The following is a 13,341-nucleotide window of genomic DNA, read 5'->3' as shown; positions in this document are numbered from 1 at the left end:
TCCCTTGGAGTTTACAACCCAAAGGCCACTCCTTGGGAGTTTACAGCCATAAGCCCCATGGCTTGGGCCGTGAACTCTTGTGTACTCCCCAAATTTTGATTTTAAGGTCCTTGTTTCAATCCCAATAATGTCTAGTAAAGGTATAGGGCCATTTAGGGGGCTTAAGCCCTCATTTGACAAGTTTTGGGGGAGTTTACGGTCTAAGCTTATGCTTGGGCCGTAAACTCTAGTTTACCCCTCAAATCATTATGTATAATTGTCCCAAACTCAAAATGGAAATTCCCTAAGCCATATATCACGTCTAAACATGTTTTGGAAGGGTTTTTGAGGCATTTTGCATGGATAAGGGATGTCTACGGCCTAAGCATGTGCTTGGGCTGTAAACCCTCTTTTATGCCCTCAAAATTATTGTTTTGATGCTTAAAGACTCCTAGATAAATTCCCCAACTAGTATTTAAGCTCAAAGGAAGGAAAATCGGGACTTTTGGCACCCTTTTAGGTGTTTACGGCCTAAGGAGATTCTTTGGCCGTAAACTTCCTTTTGATGGCTATTTTGTCTGATTTTTGAGATAATGCAACAATAAATAATGTTTAGAACGAGTTAGGGAAGAAGATCTTACGTTTTGAAGGCGGAATTTGCGGTTTTTGGAGTCGGTTATGAGCTAGAGAGAGAAAGTAGTGAGAGAGAGGAGCTTGAGTGGTAAAAAGCTTCTAAGAGGTGTTCCACCTTCTTTTTATAAGTCTCGGGTGTTGCACCCGGTATACGACTACCCGATGCTAAAGCTTAACGGGGTTTAAAATTTTTACCCAGGTTAAATGGTTGAAAATAATATAACTTTATTTCGTTAAATGGAAATAACATTAACGAGTTATATTTATTTTACTAAGATAATAATCACCTGAAATATAAATAAATAAATAAATATTTATTTATTAGATGATTCCAAATTACGGAACTTTTTATGAAATGACATATTCCGTTAGCGGATAGGGATTTATATAACGGAATAAACGTTGGGTTGTCACAGGCAGCCTTCGAGGCTCTTAGACAGCGGTTGTGCGAGGCACCGATTCTCACTCTGCCATAGGGTGTAGATGATTTTGTGGTTTACTGTGACGCTTTGATCACGGGAATGGGTGCGGTACTGATGCAGTGGGGTCACATGATAGCAGGTTTTGGGAACCAGGTTAGAGTTCCGGCTAGGACTCAAGTTCAGTGGTGTGTTAGGTCGAGTGCATGTTCGACCTGGGTTGGAAAGTGTTGTAAGACTGCGGGGGTAGCCGTAGCATTCACTGACGATCAGGTAGTATGGAAAGTGTTGTAAGACTATGGGGGTAGCCGTAGCATTTACTAGCGATCAGTTAGTATGGGAGGTGTTGTAAGACTGCGGGGGTATCCGTAGCATTCACCAGTAGGGGTAGCCGTAGCATTCACTAGCGGTCAGATAGTGATAGAGTGTCGTGAGACTGCGGGTGTAGCCGTAACATTCACTAGGTTGGTAGATGGCACGAGCGCGTTGTTAGAACGCGGAAGGAACAATAGTACCCACCAGTTCGGGTGCAGCAGTGAGGATACGGAAATCCACTGATTGGATTACGGATTTACCCAGATGGATTAGCTATGGTTGAGCCAGTGATAAGACTGTAGGAACGTCACTACAGGTATGAGATTAGGGAAGTAATGGACTGCTTAAGGGCGTTTTTGATGTAAGGCTACCATTAGTTAGGTGGCAATCACTTTTAGCCTTGGACTTGATGATGATAGGATTCGACGTATGGACCCGATCAGTTAGATCAAGTGGTTGTTAGAACCTCAGTGGCATGCTAACTAGTCGTAAGTAGTTTCAGAGAAGGATCACGTTTAGAAGTCATGTGAGACGACTAAGTGGGAGTCCTTTGGCCCCACAGCCGTGCAGAAACCCGATATTTTAGATGATGGGCGAGCGAATTGAGACCCAGGAGGCCTCGATAGATTTTGGGAAGCAGCTATGTAGCAACATACTGCTTCAGGCAGTTCAGTGTTTGAGCAGCTTTAGCGTTTGGGCAGTATTAGTATTTGTGTTTTGGGTTGCAAATACGAACGGAATAGTTGGTTGATTGAGAATTGACAAGTCACTCGCAACGGGATTAGCTGAGTCTTGGCCAAGTATAAATGACATGCAGAGATAATTAGGATTATGACCCTGAATTATAGTGGAAACCTCGAGTTATTGAAAGTTGAGTAGTCAGTTGAGGGATAAACAGACTAGATTCAACGATAATGATTCAATATGAGTGGTCTGTTAGGGATTCAGATCATCTCGAGACAGCAGACTTCAGACGGAGTAGACGAGATCTAGTTGCGAGGAATTCGTTCACCTACGGATTTAAGGCTATATGAGGATTGGTCATGGCTACCTTGGGAAGGCTAGGGTGTGCCCAGGTTGGTGACCACACTACTTGAGTAGCTGGGCGAGTAAGGAATGGTATGGAATTATTTCGGGGACGAAATATAATTTAAGCGGGGGAGAGTTGTAACACCCTGTTTATTTATTAAATAAATAAACAAATTAATGAACGAATGGACGCCCCAAAATAAATAATTATATATCAAATGATGGTCTCGTAGAACTATATCAAATGATGGTCACACTCTAAGAGATTGGAGGTTAAAGGTGTAAAATCCGGACTTAATTTGTAAGTATTATGGGAGGCAGGGACTAATTGGTAATATTGGGACTTCATTGAAGAGATTTTGGAGGTTTAGGGGCTGAATGGTAACATATGGAGCTAAATTGTAATGAATTCCGAAGTCAGGGGCTGTTTTGTAATATAATGGACGTAATTTGAAAGGAGTTTAGATGGCAGGGGTTAAAAAGGTAAAATTTGGATCTATTTTGAAGAAGTGGGGGCCAGAGGGACCATATTGGTCATTATGGAAAAGATGGAATGAAGGATGGGATATATAAACCCGTTAGCCTTTTTACCCTGACCCTAATGGTATGTTGCAGCCACCGTCTCACCCCCTTATACCTCCCTTCAGCCGCCACATTGCATGACACTCCCAACCGCACCATTTTCCTCATTCGTTTTCCGATCAGACCAGGTAGCCAAGCCGCTACTCCGCCATCGGATGCAACGCTGCTGCCGGAGACGTTGTGGGCAGCCGGCGAGTCGCCGAATCAGAGTGGAATTGGGTCATTGTGCGCGGGTCGTAAGCCGTCGAAGACACTCGGTAAGATAGCTACACTACAATTCTACTTCTCCTCCGTTTTGTTTAGCGGTTCGACGTCAGGGTATGTCGGTTGTGGCTGGCGCCGTCCATTGGCCGCCATTTCTGCTATACTCCGGCGACGTCAACCGCTTGGGAGGCCACCAGATGTTATATGCTTGAGTATTCATGTGTTGTTGTTGTGCTTGATGGTTGTAGTTCTTCTTAGTGATTTCGATGTGGATTCGCATGCGTTGGGCTCTCTGTCGAGTGAAGTTGTGAAGAACCACCATGGCAGCCGGCCATGGTGCCTATTGTCGTCACTGCCCACCGCAGGTGGAAGATTTGGGTCCGTTTCTCGAGCAAAGGAGTGTACTTCTGTTAAGTGTGTGTTTTGTGTGGGTGTATGGTTGGAGTCCTCGGAAAAGGCAATACCACCACCATAGGGTGGTGGCTGCCACTATCTGCCGCTGCCGGCCACCACAAGGTGGCTGCGTGTGTGTACTTGTTTTGTGTGTTTATTTTGATATTTAGCATTGTATAATGTAAATCACAGCATAGAATAATAAAAGAAATTGAAAACCACCACCTTAGGGTGGTGGCTGCCGCCTCCTGCCGCCACCAGCCGTCGTGTCGGGTGGCGGTGTGCTTACTTGGGTTGGGATTGCTAGATTGGGGATGTTTGGTCAAGGGACTAAAACCCTAATGGGCCTTGAAACCCTAATGGGCCCAATGAGGCTTAATGGGCATAAAAGCCCAAACATGTGTCTAATGGGCTTAATGGACCCTAATGGATCCAAGGACTTAACTAATGGGCCTATTGGGCTAAGATGGGTTAGAAAGCCTAATGAGGGTTTAGAAAACCCTAATATTGGATTTATGGGCTTGGACTTATTGAGACCCACTTGTGGGCTATAGGAATAATAGAATTGTGTGATTAAGCCCAATCACACCATATGAATTATTTAGAAGAATGATGGACTTAATGGCTTAAGTCCTTAATGGATTAAGTCCTTAATGGGTTAAGTGAGAAACACTTAACCCTAATCATCATTTTATGTGAAACCCTAATTTCACTTGGGTTTATTGTTGGGCCTTGATGATTGCGTTATTAATGGGCCATCCAAAGTCAAACAATTGGACTAGAATATTTAATGGGCCTAGTGCAAGGCCCATGTAAGGAGTTTGGCCCCAATTTGGAAATTTGGGCCATAGATGGGCCATTGTTTGGGCCTTAATGATTATATGATGTTGGGCCTTAGAATGAGACCATGCAAAGGTTTGGGCCCAATTTGGAAAATTAGGCCATATGTTGGGCTTTGAGCCATAATTAGACTTTTGGGCCTTTGGATTGGGCTTTGGGCTTAAATAAGCCAAGATAGGGGTAATGTAGTAATTACCCAAAGCATGTACTTATGGTTATGAAGTGGAACCCAATTATTAATTGGGTAATGTTTTGATATTGACAGACCGGGAATCTGTTATCCAGCAGCTGGGGTTGATTCTGCGGGACGCTAGCAGTGTGGGGTTGAGTCTTCGGGACTTCAGCAGTGCGAGGTGAGTTACCTTCCAGTAGGAGTGGGTCTACGGCCACAAGGCCAACCCACTAGTAGGAGTTATTTGTTAGATGATTGTCTTTGTGATAATTATCTAGTGTATTGTTATCTGATATGTTTTATGTGCTAGCATGCTATGACATATGTGTTAGTAGTGGTAGGGGTGATATAGCCCATAGTTACCGGTTGAAAGATATCGAATGGGTAGATAGTACTCATGCATGCCTCAATATGATCATGATATGTTATTATGTGATAGTGGTAGGGGTGAAGTAGTCCTCGGTTACCGGTTGAAAGATACCGAAGGCAGTTACCGGTTTCAAGATACCGAAAAGGTAGACAAAACCCATGTATGAAATGTTATTAAGTGACCAGTATGGTTATGATATGCCATTATGTGATTCAATATGTTTATGTTATGTTATCATGGAACCAATATGTTGATGACTTGTTGATAGGGGGTGAAATAGTCCCCGGTTACCAGTTGAAAGATACCGATGGCAATTACCGGTTGAAAGATACCAATGGCAGTTACCGGTTGAAAGATACCGATGACAGTTACCGGTTGAAAGATACCAAAGGGGTATACAGAACCCAGGCAATGCTTATCTATTTGTTTATGATATGTTGGTAGGTGATCATTATGTTATGATGTTAGTATGTGATCGATATGTTATGATGTTAGTATGTGATCAGTATGCTTATGATATATAATTATGTGATGGCGGTAGGGGTGAAATAGTCCCCGGTTACCGGTTGAAAGATACCGATGGCAGATACCGGTTGAAAGATACCGATGGTATTATGTGGTATGTGGTATAATGGAGGAACTCACTAAGCTTCGTGCTTACGGATTACAGTTTTGTTTTCAGGTGCTTTGTTTTCAAAGGAAAGGAGTCGGCTCGATCGCAGCGCATCATACTATGTTTTCCGCACATGAGATCTTTGGGATTACAGTCTAATATGCTTTTATGATCAAATGCTTTGATTATTGACACTTGGGTTTTATGTAATAACCTAACTAAAAACAAAATTTTTGGCCTTGAATTTTGGGTTGTTACATTTATGGCCTTACTTTTCATTAATTGCAAGGTCTACTCGAGAAGTTGCTTTCCCTGACTCGTCGAGTAGAAGCAGATTGGGCCACGTGTTTAAGTAACCTACTCGCCGAGTCCAAAATAGGTCTCAACGAGTAGGAGTTGGAGGATGAAACCCTAATTTCCGGGGTTTTGCACCCTATTTAAAGGATCATTTGCCTCATTTAGCTCCCTATAGCCTCTTGAGAGTCCAACAAACCCTAATCCATGTGTGTGCTCCATTATTGTGTGTGTTAAGCTTTGGAAGATGGATCTTAGTAAGAAGAGCTTGGAGAGCAAGTGACTAGAAGCAAGGAACGTGTGGGGATCTGAAATCTACCTCAGTTTGCATCTTTTGGAAGGTATCAAGTTGTTACCTTGACCTTCTTTCCTTCTAGATATCATTTTGTTGAAGATTAGGGCTTTTTCTAGCATGTTATGTAGCCTTTCTTGAGTATGGCTAGGATCTGAAGTCGCAACCTCAGATATGAGCTCACCCTGGTCTTTAAGTCCATAAAGTTCCAACTTTAGCAAGAATGAACCCTTCCTTATGAGTTAAACCCCATTTCAAGCTCGAATTTGGCATTCTATGTCTCTAGATCCTTGCATGCACGTAAAGTTTGCAACATTACGTGATAAACATGCCTTGGGAAGCTGGATCTGCAATATGGAGCCTTGAAATGGCTCACAAAGCATCTGAATGAAGAAAGGTCTGAAGGGACTCGGCGAGATGCATGGTCAGCTCGGCGAGTCCAATGAAGATTGTCGTGGACTCGGCGAGTTAGCTAGGGTTTTCCCAACTTTTGGCATGCATGAACTCGGCGAGTTGCAGGGAAACTCGACGAGTCAATAGAGGATTTCACGACTACTCGAGTTCTGGAAGGAGTCGACGAGTCAATGAACTGCCCTCGACGAGTCAGGTCAACATGGACTGTTGACCTTGACCGTTGACTTTGACTTTGACAAGGTTTGACTAGTTAACTTTTGGGGCATTTTGGGAAAATTGGAAACTTATGAATATGGTTCTATGGTGAATATAGGTGGTGGAGTTTGTAGCGGTGATCCGAGAGTTTGAGTTTATCATTTCGAGTCGACAGTTGAGAGGTGAGTTACCTCACTATACTAAGGGGTCTAAGGTACCAAGGGCGGCCCATTGGATATGATATCCTAGCAGTTGGTAGTATGTTGAGTATGAGTTAGTGTTGCATGCTAGTTGCTATGCCAGTTAGGTAGATATGTAGGACTACCTGTAGTATTATGTGATTATCTGTATGCGCATTAGTTGTGTTATATGTCGACATATTATGTGGGATGAGTTGAGGTGATACTGCTCCGTGCGGTAACCAACAAACCCGAGAGCAATCAAGATACGAGCTGAGGGCCACGTGGGGCATGGCAGACTCGTACTGTGGGCTCGGGAGCATTCCAGATACAAGTTGAGGGAGACTCGTACTGTGGGCTCGGTGGCAATCCAAATGTGAGTTGTGGGCCCGGAAGGCAATCCAAACTCACACTGTGGGCCCAGGGGTAATCTAGTCTGTAAAGTTGTGGACCAAGTACATGTTGTTATTTATGAATGCATTTATGTGCAATGTATCGGTATTTTGGGGGAACTCACTAAGCTTTCGGGCTTACAGTTTCAGTTTATTATTCCAGGTACATCAGGGGATCATGGCAAGGCAAATGCGTGATCGTACAACTTCTCATGTGTTGTTTATGTTTCTGGGTAAACTCTAATATTATACATTTTGGAAACAAGTTTGTAATGATTTAATGGTTTTGGAAATGTTTTTAAAAGTTCAAATTTGTCATGATTTTTTATGGGTGTTACAAATTTCTTCCCCAAAAACCCTTGACACAAAACGTATATCAGACATGCTCTCACATCATCATCACCATTAGCAACTAACAATGTATTATTTAATATGATACTTTTCAATTCAGATATTGTCATCGAACTATTTGTTTTGTTCGGAAAGAGATGTTCCCGCAATAAACACCTTTTTTTTTTTACTAAAAGTTTGCTTTTTGTTTTTCGGACACCTTTTTTCCTATTTGTTTTCGATACATGCCAAAAATAAATCCGGTGATCAGACAAAACTCTTTAGGGCCATAAACCATTTTCGTATCTCCCACTTTAAAATACAATCAGTTTATGCCATCTAGAGATAATACTGCATCTAGCCGTATCTGATAAATGAACATTTTGTGGAATAGCAAGCCTACCCTTTGTATTTTTTTTTGAAAGAGAAAATACTAAGCCGATCCTTTGTAATGAAGCGACATCCAACAAAATACTAAAAACGGTCCTGCTAAATGATTCATGTCGGGTAGCCGTCAAATGTTTAAAGACTTTCCATATATTACACCCCGATCCTTTCAGATTAACCACGAATTTAACATCGTCACACTTGTGCTAAAATATAAAAAATGTTGAAAGGGTATAATTTTTATTTTCAATAACACATTAATGATATTTCTAACTATACTAAAAATTCACAAAACTATAAAAAAAAAACATATACATATGACAATTCACTTGCAATAACATACTATGAAATGCTAAGTTACAACCTTAAGATGCATCGTAAATAAGTTTTATAACATAAATCATATTTATATCACAATTGTGTAACATATTCACATAATACTTGCACTTGCATCAAAAATCATTTGGCTACAAATATAAATTATGAAAACCAACTGTACAACCTTACAAATGGCAAATGTACAACTTGAAGATGCATTAGAAAATCTGTTTACTACAAATATAATGCATGAAAACCAAATATACAGCCTCAAAATGCACGATTTATGCATCATGTACTTGCACAATCACATATCTGCAATATACTAACAATACCAAGGCTACTGACGCATCAAAACCACAATGCTACTTATGAAATGCTCTAAATATCGGATATAACTTATACATCTACGAAAATAAGAAAGGCAACACCTTCGATTTATGTTTTTTTTCATACTTTTGATGAATAAGTCGTAAACAAACATACCCTAAACATGATAAATGATGATTATAACACCAAAATAGTAAAGATCCTACCATGTTTTCGGGAGAGTACATACGATCGTCTATAGCTTCCTCTGAGAGACTTGAGAGAGTTTCCCAAACAAAAGTGAAGAAAAATAAGGGTTCTAAATTTTTTTTAGGAATTTATATTCTTAAAAAGAGAAAATTGCAGATGGACAGGGTTAATCTACGAACATACAACTTACAATGCACGCCTATGCTTTAAGCGCTTATACATTCGCAGATGAGAAGACAAAATCGCATATTACCCTAATCCATCTGCGATTTTAGTGGCTATCTTACATACTTATAAAGCTTGCATTTTCCCTTGAATCTCATGCATTTGAAACCCCCCACAATAATTTGCTAAAACCTCATGCATTTGAAACCCCCAAACCTTTTCACCTTCTTAATAATTAATCACACATAATCAATGGTAATTCATATGAGATAATAATTTGCTAAAACCTCATGCATTTGTATGGTATTAGAACATGTTTGAGTTTTTGGGTTTTAGACTTTAGTAAATGGGTAATCCGTTTGATACGTTGGATTTGAATATATCTTATTCGAATTACCCAAACTCTTATTTTCCTTATTCAAATGTTACATCAATGCCAAACAAAAGATAAATTAATAATATATGCTCATGCATGTTTTGTACAAGCCCCAATCAAAATACAAAGTATCATGATCATACAATTAAGTGTGTCTTTTATTCCATTTTTGGCTTTATAACAAAAGTTTGTTTACCTGGCGAAGAAAGAAAACTTGAAGATGAATATTTAGGTTGGATGTTTATATAAGATTTGTTTTAAATATATAATAAGCAACGATTATAAATAATAAAATCAAATTACATGGATATGTCATATTATCCATGCAAGTCTTTTTTGAAATGCAAATTGTCTATCTTAGCACTTTATTATTTAGTGTATGTTTCAAATTTTAATAATAATATTAAGTGTTTCTTAAAAGTCTTATTTAACTTATTATTAATAATAAGTGGTTTAAAATTAATGAATAACAAATTTAAATGATAATAACATCAAATTATAAACTACATTTAGCTATAAATAAATTGTATTTTAAATGAACATCATTATTCAAATTAAAAAATGATCGCATAAGTAAAAATATAATTAATCAATAATAATAATTGTTAAAAATAATACTAAATAGATAATTATATTTAATTATATTAATAAGGAATGTAGGTTGATGTCAATTAATATTATTGTTCAATATATATATATATATATATATATATATATATATATATATATATTGTGACAACCCTATATTTTCCAACGCTTTGTAACTGTTGGGTCAAAAATATTGTTTATACTTTACTTTTCTAGGCAATTATTTTTATGTAATATTTTATTAATTTATGGTCTAGTTTACGGCTGAGTTTACGGCCGTAAACACCTTGCGGCCATAAACTCGTTTACGGCCCAATTGTTTCCGGCCCATGTTCCTTAGTATAAATAGAGGTGTTAGGGTGAGGAGAGCTTACGGCCAGAGAGAACTAGAAAGCATTGTATGTGATAATAATTTGCTAAAACCTCATGCATTTGTATGGTATTAGAACATGTTTGAGTTTTTGGGTTTTAGACTTTAGTAAATGGGTAATCCGTTTGATACGTTGGATTTGAATATATCTTATTCGAATTACCCAAACTCTTATTTTCCTTATTCAAATGTTACATCAATGCCAAACAAAAGATAAATTAATAATATATGCTCATGCATGTTTTGTACAAGCCCCAATCAAAATACAAAGTATCATGATCATACAATTAAGTGTGTCTTTTATTCCATTTTTGGCTTTATAACAAAAGTTTGTTTACCTGGCGAAGAAAGAAAACTTGAAGATGAATATTTAGGTTGGATGTTTATATAAGATTTGTTTTAAATATATAATAAGCAACGATTATAAATAATAAAATCAAATTACATGGATATGTCATATTATCCATGCAAGTCTTTTTTGAAATGCAAATTGTCTATCTTAGCACTTTATTATTTAGTGTATGTTTCAAATTTTAATAATAATATTAAGTGTTTCTTAAAAGTCTTATTTAACTTATTATTAATAATAAGTGGTTTAAAATTAATGAATAACAAATTTAAATGATAATAACATCAAATTATAAACTACATTTAGCTATAAATAAATTGTATTTTAAATGAACATCATTATTCAAATTAAAAAATGATCGCATAAGTAAAAATATAATTAATCAATAATAATAATTGTTAAAAATAATACTAAATAGATAATTATATTTAATTATATTAATAAGGAATGTAGGTTGATGTCAATTAATATTATTGTTCAATATATATATATATATATATATATATATATATATATATATATATATATATATATATATATATTGTGACAACCCTATATTTTCCAACGCTTTGTAACTGTTGGGTCAAAAATATTGTTTATACTTTACTTTTCTAGGCAATTATTTTTATGTAATATTTTATTAATTTATGGTCTAGTTTACGGCTGAGTTTACGGCCGTAAACACCTTGCGGCCATAAACTCGTTTACGGCCCAATTGTTTCCGGCCCATGTTCCTTAGTATAAATAGAGGTGTTAGGGTGAGGAGAGCTTACGGCCAGAGAGAACTAGAAAGCATTGTATGTGAATCTTTTGTATCCGGATCTTAATTCATATCAATTCATACGAAGATTCATATTATTCTTCTTCTCCTTCTCTTCTTATTTTATATGACATCATCCGTTTGATTGGGATTCCGCACCATCAAACGGATCTGACTGATACACGGGCAGATTAGAGACTTACAATTGGTATCAGAGTCAAGTTGTATCAGTCAAAAGGTTTATTGTTTCATCAAAATTTCGAATATTTTGTGTTTATGGTCCAAGCTTACGGCTGTAAACACCGAGTTCTTGGGCCGTAAACTCTATTTGGAGCATTATTTGATCTTGTTTTCGTAATATTTCTGCGTTTTTGGATAGATCTCGCAAAAATAAAGGGGGTTTGTTCTTTGTGTTTTTCATAAAAAAAAGGTTTTTGATTGAGTTTTGGAGCTTCAAAGTCGAATTTTCACGTAATCTTAAACTGTTTACGGCCGGAGCTTTCTGGCGGAGTTTACGGCCGGCGGCGCATTTGTGTTTACGGCTAGGGTTTCCGTAGATCTCGGCTCGGCAGCGGCTTGCGACTCGGACGTGGCGGCTCGGAGTTTGCGGCTCGGATTGGAAGTATACGGCTCGGCTACGGAAGCCAGCTAAAGTTGAATCTTTGAAAGGAAAGTTTGAAATTGCCAAACTTGATGTTAGAAAATATGATTTCTCAATTGAGGTGGTTGCAAATATGATAGACCAAAGCATGCAGTTTAAAAGGAATCAAAACAAGGGTCTAGGGTATGATAGTGTACCTCCTCCGTACAATCATAATTACACATTCATCCCTATGAAACAAGAAGAAATTGACAGGGAGACACATCTTAAATACGGAAAACCAGCTGGATTTGTGTCAGGAGGAGTTATTAATTTTGAAGATACTAATGTTGCTACTTCATGTGCAGGTAAAGTAGCAGAGGATGAGAACAAGGAGAGTTCTTTAGAACAAACAAACGACCCATTGAACTCTGAATCTGTTGCTTCTAACCAACCTCCCGTTTGTAAATACAGGCCACCATTTCAAGCTAAACAGAGTGCCTGTTGCAACTGTACGTGTGGGAAAAGCAAGAGACAAGGCAAGGATATGCCACCAGGGGCAGGAAGAGACAACTCCACAGTGAAGAAAAGGACATGTTTTCACTATGAAACACCTGGACACATTGCCAGAAATTGTCCTAATCGCGCATATGTTCTCTACTATGCACAAGGTTGGCAGAACGTGCCAAGAGGGAGATCTTTCAAAAGAAACCCCTCAAAGTCACGTTCAGACCATGATGATTGGAACGCGCAGGAGGCGAAGAATCAAACTCCAAAGGCCAAGAATCTGAATGCCAAGGGAAAGAAGGAAATGTCGGCCCAGAAGTCTAGTCCAAAAGATGCTCCCGTGAAGCCAAAATCAAAGTCATCTCAACGGCCGACATCAAGTTCAAAACCAAGTACTGAGCCACCCATCAGATTGAAAAAGGAATGGGTTAAACCCAACTACAAATGGGTTCCGAAGGCTCAATCTCCCAAATCAACTAACGATTCTAATATTTCTATGTCTTCTGTTTGTGATAAGCAGGACATGTCATGGGAGAGAGTATCGTGCGTTGATGACAAAGGTCGACCCAGTTTCAAAATGGACTGGGTTCCAAAGACCAACTAATCTCGCTCTGTGTTGGAGCAGCTATGGAGGCATATCATCAGACTTCGGTTTGTTGGTAGTGGTTGTTCCAGGCACATGATAGGGGACATCTCTCAACTGTACAACATTCAGATCTTTGTTTGAGAGTATGTGTCCTTTTGCGGGAAAGGAAGAAAAGAAGGGATCACATGGGG

This window comes from Lactuca sativa, unplaced genomic scaffold (assembly GCF_002870075.4).
Source record: "Lactuca sativa cultivar Salinas unplaced genomic scaffold, Lsat_Salinas_v11 Lsat_1_v11_unplaced_04, whole genome shotgun sequence".
Classification (NCBI taxonomy): domain Eukaryota; kingdom Viridiplantae; phylum Streptophyta; class Magnoliopsida; order Asterales; family Asteraceae; genus Lactuca; species Lactuca sativa.
Note: the sequence above shows the minus strand (reverse complement) of the source record.